Here is a 6,014-nt window from a genome sequence, read left to right as displayed (position 1 = left end):
TGTGTGTACATCCTATGATTGATTTAATCCCAAAACCATGATGTGGTCAACAAGCATTACAGGTCTGTCTCCTTGCATGATCAGCATGCAGGACCCCATGATTTGGTAGTGGCTGACGTATAAGGTCAGAATTTCGATCACTGTAGGAGGAGTTTTAGAAAACCCTTGGCCTGATTCCCTTCCCAGGTCAGCACTCTTGAACTTGGGGCTCTCACTGCTTTAGTGAGATGTGGCAGGTGGCAAAGGCAATGTGATGAAGCAATGGTGTGTGTGACTCAAGGTGGATATGAAGGCAGTCCCATGCGTCTATGCTGGGGAGGCTCATGCCATCCCTGGATATTTAAACCTGTGGGCACATTCTCCATTTTCTGGCCCCTCAGGCAGATCAGCAGCCCCATGAGTAAAAATGACATAAGCCTGTATTTCCCACTCATGACAAATTTAGTTTCCAAACAGGAGTAATGATTTATCTTACTAATTTTTAATTTCCCTTCTACTCTTTTGTATTCCCGAGTTTGTGACTTAATTTAAATATTATGAAATTATTTCATCAAATGCTAAATTATTATTTGTTTAATTGTAATAATGTCATTGAACTCTCCAAACACAGTTTTAGACATAAAAATATGTATATAATTAGGTATATTAGAAAATGTGTCTTATAAAATATATTTATGAACCACACTGTATTTGCAAGTAATGAAGTGGTATAAGATTTTGTTTACAGAGATGACTGGTTAGAAGTAAAACATTATGCAAATGTGTGTATCCATGTCTTGAGTGTATGGAGAGAGAGAGAGAGAGAGAGATTGATTTGATTAAAGGGGGCAAAATGCCGATTTCAGAAGGTGCTGTGAAGCACCACTCTTCAAGTTCATGCCCTCATTATCTCTCTCTATCTCTTCTCTCTCCTTGCTTCAGTTTATCTTGCACACTTCTGCCACAGTGCCGTTTATAAAATTCAAATTTGATCTTGTTTCTCTCATGATCAAGGTCTTTCAGGGTAAAATAGCACTTTCTCAGCAGGCTTCCCGCCTTACTTCAGCCATTCCTGGCTTATGCACTGTTTTTCTGGCCAGATCTGGCTCCCCAGTTTGCCAGAGCACTGATCATCACAAGCATCTGCCTGCGTGGTTGCTCTGCCCTACACTTGTCACTGCATTGTGCTCCCTTGTCCTTGGTGCTACCATGTCATTTGTGTCACTGAATTGCAGTGATTTGCATCTTGTCCTCACCTGTCTCTTCCCTTAGAGAATGTGCTTCCTGGGCCAAAGCCCTTTGATTGTTATACTTCTCTTCTCAGGGTCTGGGGTTAGTAAGTGCTGTGTAATGTAAAAAAATTAAAAAAAGGACTGATTTAAATATGTTCAATATAATATGCTCAACATAAATAAAAAAATAAAAATGTTCTCAGAATAATCTTTTTTAAAAAATTTTTTCCAGGTTCACACTGCCACGTGTGTACCTATGCAACAATCTTGCATGTTCTTCACATGTACCCCAAAACCTAAATTGCAATAAAAAAAATAAATGGGGAAAAAAATTTTTTTCCTGAAAAGTTGCACCATTGTTGACAGAGATGGTCTGATCTTTATGAGGAACTTTTTCTACAACTGATTTCCATTTTTGACCTCGAGAATGTTCACTTTGCTCTCTTTCACTTTTAGGAATATGACTTTCTTAAGTAAATAATATATTTAGTACTGGGGATACAGAAACTCCATTGCAACATTACTTAGTAACATGGAAAGAAGTTGATATAGACTGAATGTTTTTGTCCCTCAGAATTCATATGTTGAAATCTTCACTCCTGAAGGTAATGTAATAGGAAGTGATGTCTTTGGGAGATGATTGTCTCATGAAGACTCATAAATGGGATTAGTGCACTCATAAAAGACCTCCTACAGAGCCCCCCTCACCCATTCTACCATGAGCAGACACAGCAAGAAGGCACCATCTATAAACCAGAAAGTGGCGCCTCTCCAGACAGTGAACCTGCCCGTGTCTTGACCTTGGACTTTACAGCCACCAGAACTGAGATAAATAAATGTCTGTGGTTTATAAGCCATTGGCTCTATGGTACTTTGTCCCAGCAGCTTGAATACACTAAGAAACAGGCTATCAATTAATATTGTTTCACAAAGAAATGGAGGAGCAAACAGAAGCTAGAGTGTGGATGTAGCTGAGGAGGCAGGCACTTCTACCCAAGGGCAAGACAATGCAAAGACATGGACTTCTCCTTCCTTCCCTTTCCATGATGCTATAGAAAACCCATCCTGGCTGGCCTGGAAACAAGTGAAAAGCCGCAAGGAGGTGAGCCATGGGACAGAACAATAGGGCTGTTGGGGACAGAGGTGTTTCACAATGTGTCTTCCAGGAGGGCAAGAGTCCTCATGGTCAAGTAAAAGCCATCTGAAATGACATGTCAGTAATTTGTGGACTTCTTGTTATTGTGCTTGAATGTTCAAAAGAGGCTTTCAAGTTACTCACACAGAAGAAGGTCACCTCTATGATGGATAATCTCATGGCATTAAGAACATCACAGTTTTAGTCTAAAGCGCTGGCCGAAAAAAATAGAAGGAGGTGGTCAATCCATTCAGAGGCTTTGTGCCATAGGTTTTTTAACACTCACATCTTATAAACTACTTTTTGATAGTCCTAAAGGATAACCTCATCTACAGATTCTAAGCTGTAAGTGAAATAAAAGCAGAAAAACAACTCCTGGGAAGAAATGTTCCCTGATAGTTTAGAAAAAGCCAAATTAGAAATCAGAAGAAGTATGTAGAAATACATACACCCTTTAAAGAACAAGGGCTTCCCCTTCTAGTTTCCTGTCTAGTTCATCTAATCCACAAAAGATGAAGATGTCTGCTTCTCCCCTTTACGTCAAGTAGATCTTTTTCCCTCTAAATATCAGTAAAGTCCCAGCATGAAATAAATGAATTTGAATTTACAATAGCTCTGTGAACCGGTGCGGGGTCAGATGCTGACACAATGGTGGAGGGGCGCTGATGCCGAACTTGCTGATAATACTTTCACCTGGTGTATGTGTTGACTTTGAGACTGATGAGAGGGCAGCCTCGAATATGTCAAAGAGGATGGCAATAATAAAAAGTAACAGTAGCACATAAGAGAGTTGAGGAAAAGCTAAAAGCACAACTGCTGTACAGTGACATAGGGCATAGGCGTCTTGCATTTTGACCCATTAGCGTTATTGCAATGTTGATCTGAGGCAGGCATGCACATAGAGACAAGAAACAAATTGGAGTTGGCAAGAAGTTCACCTTGCTCACCTCTAAAACTCCAGTAAAAGGAATTAAAAGGCTGGGCTCACAACTTATTAAAGATACCATATTGAAAAGGATATATGCCTCAGTCACCTAGGGACTGAAAACAGCACCTAGACAGCAGGATCTTAGGGCTCAAGACAATGGGAAATGTACACTTGATCTTAGGTTATAAACAATAGCTTCTGTATTTGAGTATTGATTCTTTTGAGCATGGAAAAGTCTCAGTCATTCCAAATATATATATTTTAGAATTTGAATTATGTAGGAAAGAGATGTGAGCTGAGGTTTACCTTCTAACTCTTTATAAATGAGAGTACAAGGAAAGGGAATACTTGAAAATACTTTAGAGGACAAACTATTTCCAAATATTCTAAAGTACTTTGTACTCATTCTAATTTTTAAAAAGTATATGCAAATTGTAAATAACCTTTAACCATTTATTACCTAGCATTCTGTAACAATGTCTTTAGGAAAAAAAATGTTTTAGGATAGTGCAAATAACTTGAAAATAATACTACTTTAATTCAATTTCATATTAGAACCATTAATTGGCTTAGGTTGGCTTCCTCTAATTGGTTTAAGATACTTATTTTACTATTTAAGAAATGGTTCATTTTTTTCATAGTTTTTGCAAGCTTATATGTGGAGGGAGCTTTTGAAACAGAAAAGGAGTCAGTGGTATTTTCTTCTCTTTCTCTAAAAGTAAGACAAGAGGTATTTCCAAATTTATAAATATCTCCTGTCTTTTTTTTAGAGAAAGAGAAGAAAACACTATTGGATTTTAAAGCATTGAGTTTAATGCTTTAAAATAACTGGAGGGAGGGCAAGAGAAATAAAGGCACTTTACTATTTGTCTGATAAAGGTAGACCTCTCCTAGGTATATGTCCTGGTATTTTCAAGCATGTGGGCCTCCCTGATAGGATGGTTATATTCCAATATTTCAAGTAGATACAGAAAATAATTATTATTTCTTCCATGAGAAAAAGGTCCATCATAGTTACAAACCTAACAACAATAAAATAAAACTATTGAATTCCCAATTTCTCTTGCACCAGTCAGTACATCAAACCTTAGCACTTCATGACTGTACTCCTAACATCACCCAATTAAACTTTTGTGCCCTTGAGTCTAGATTGTCTTCAAGCATCACCTTCATCACATCCCTGTCCTGTGCATAGGACTTCCCCATTCCGAGACCCTCAGCCCTTTACAAATCAGGCCCTGCAGGATCTAAGCCCTGCTCTTTCATGTTCACCTCTTCCAACAGAGTCCACGCAGTTCAGGACAACTACTCAGGGCTCTTGAAGAGACTTCTCTCCATAACTTACACTTGCTCCAGGACAAATACACAATATGCACATTTTATATAGAACACTATATGCTTAAAAGGAAGATAGATGGATTTGAGATGAAGGGAATAGTTTAAAACATATGAGATTTCATAATATCTCTGATTATTATCTCTATTGCTTTGTTGGGAAAAAGAAAAAACGGACATAAAAAATGTATCTTTGGCTATGAGTATGAGAGAGAGAGAGAGAGAGAGAGAGAGAGAGAGAGAGAGAGTGTGTGTGTGTGTGTGTGTGTGTGTTTGATTTCATTTTGTTCATTACAAGTTTCCTAGAGAAAAACAGTAATATATGTGATGACAGTTATGAAAAATTCTCATGTCGAGCATTCTTGTGCACTATTATGAGGTGGGTTATGGGCATAAGGAGGAAAAGCTAACCAGTAGGCTGAGCTTTTTTTTTTTTCTAAATTATCAAAGTAGATACTCCTTGTGGTTCACTGTCTGCATTATTCTTTCTTTTGTGGCAGGACTGAATATCTTGATTTTTCATCTGGTCAGTAATAAACCACATATCCATCATCATCTCTTTTACAGCACGTGGCCAAATTTTCTATGATTATGTTATGGAGGAAGCTCTCAAAAGCATGTGTGTCATACCTACAGAAGTGGGGGCCAGGCCAAGGAGGCACCTTACTTGGTTCAAGAAAGGCTAAGCTGGCATATTCTTATGAGTTATACTAGAATTCTTTGTTTCTTGACCCTGAGACTACCTAGTTATATAAAAGAGAGCAAGATTTTACTGTATCAATCAGATTTTTCTTTGAAGAAGATTATAACCTTTTGAATTTATGATATTAGAAGGTAGGTACATCATGTAATTTAAAGCTATTAACTTCATACGTTCAAAGTAATTCTGAAAATGTCTACATTCTTTAATCTTATTTAGAACGAATGGTCCCTCAATTGCACTGAGTATTTCAAAGAACTTATTTTTTTTTCCTCCTTTTGACCTGGAGCTCTCTCCTTTAAAATTTTGATATTGCTGACCTCAGTGAAGATTGTTGTCAGCTTTCAACTCATTCTATATGTTTCAAGGAAAATCATTTGCAGATAAGTGCAATGTACTTTTTTTAACTCCTTCTCACTAATTTAAAAGAAAAAGAAAAAAATTAGAAAAATAATCTAGAGAAATGCAAGATATTAAAAAAATGTGAGAATCAAGGGTATTTTAAAAAGCAGAAAGTGGCCTCAAATGTGTTACTGGGAGGAGACCAGCTAATGGATTTTTAAGTGTTTATTTAACAAATGCCGTAAATATAAGGACTTAAGTAAAAAGAGAATTTACACCAAAGCAGCCATAACAAGCTGAAGTTAATTCATCACAACTTTCACATCGGCTTTTGCAGGCAGTTGGCCAGGCCCAGCACATTAT

Source organism: Cebus imitator, unplaced genomic scaffold, assembly GCF_001604975.1.
Source record: "Cebus imitator isolate Cc_AM_T3 unplaced genomic scaffold, Cebus_imitator-1.0 Scaffold202, whole genome shotgun sequence".
NCBI classification, from domain to species: Eukaryota; Metazoa; Chordata; class Mammalia; order Primates; family Cebidae; genus Cebus; species Cebus imitator.
Note: the sequence above shows the minus strand (reverse complement) of the source record.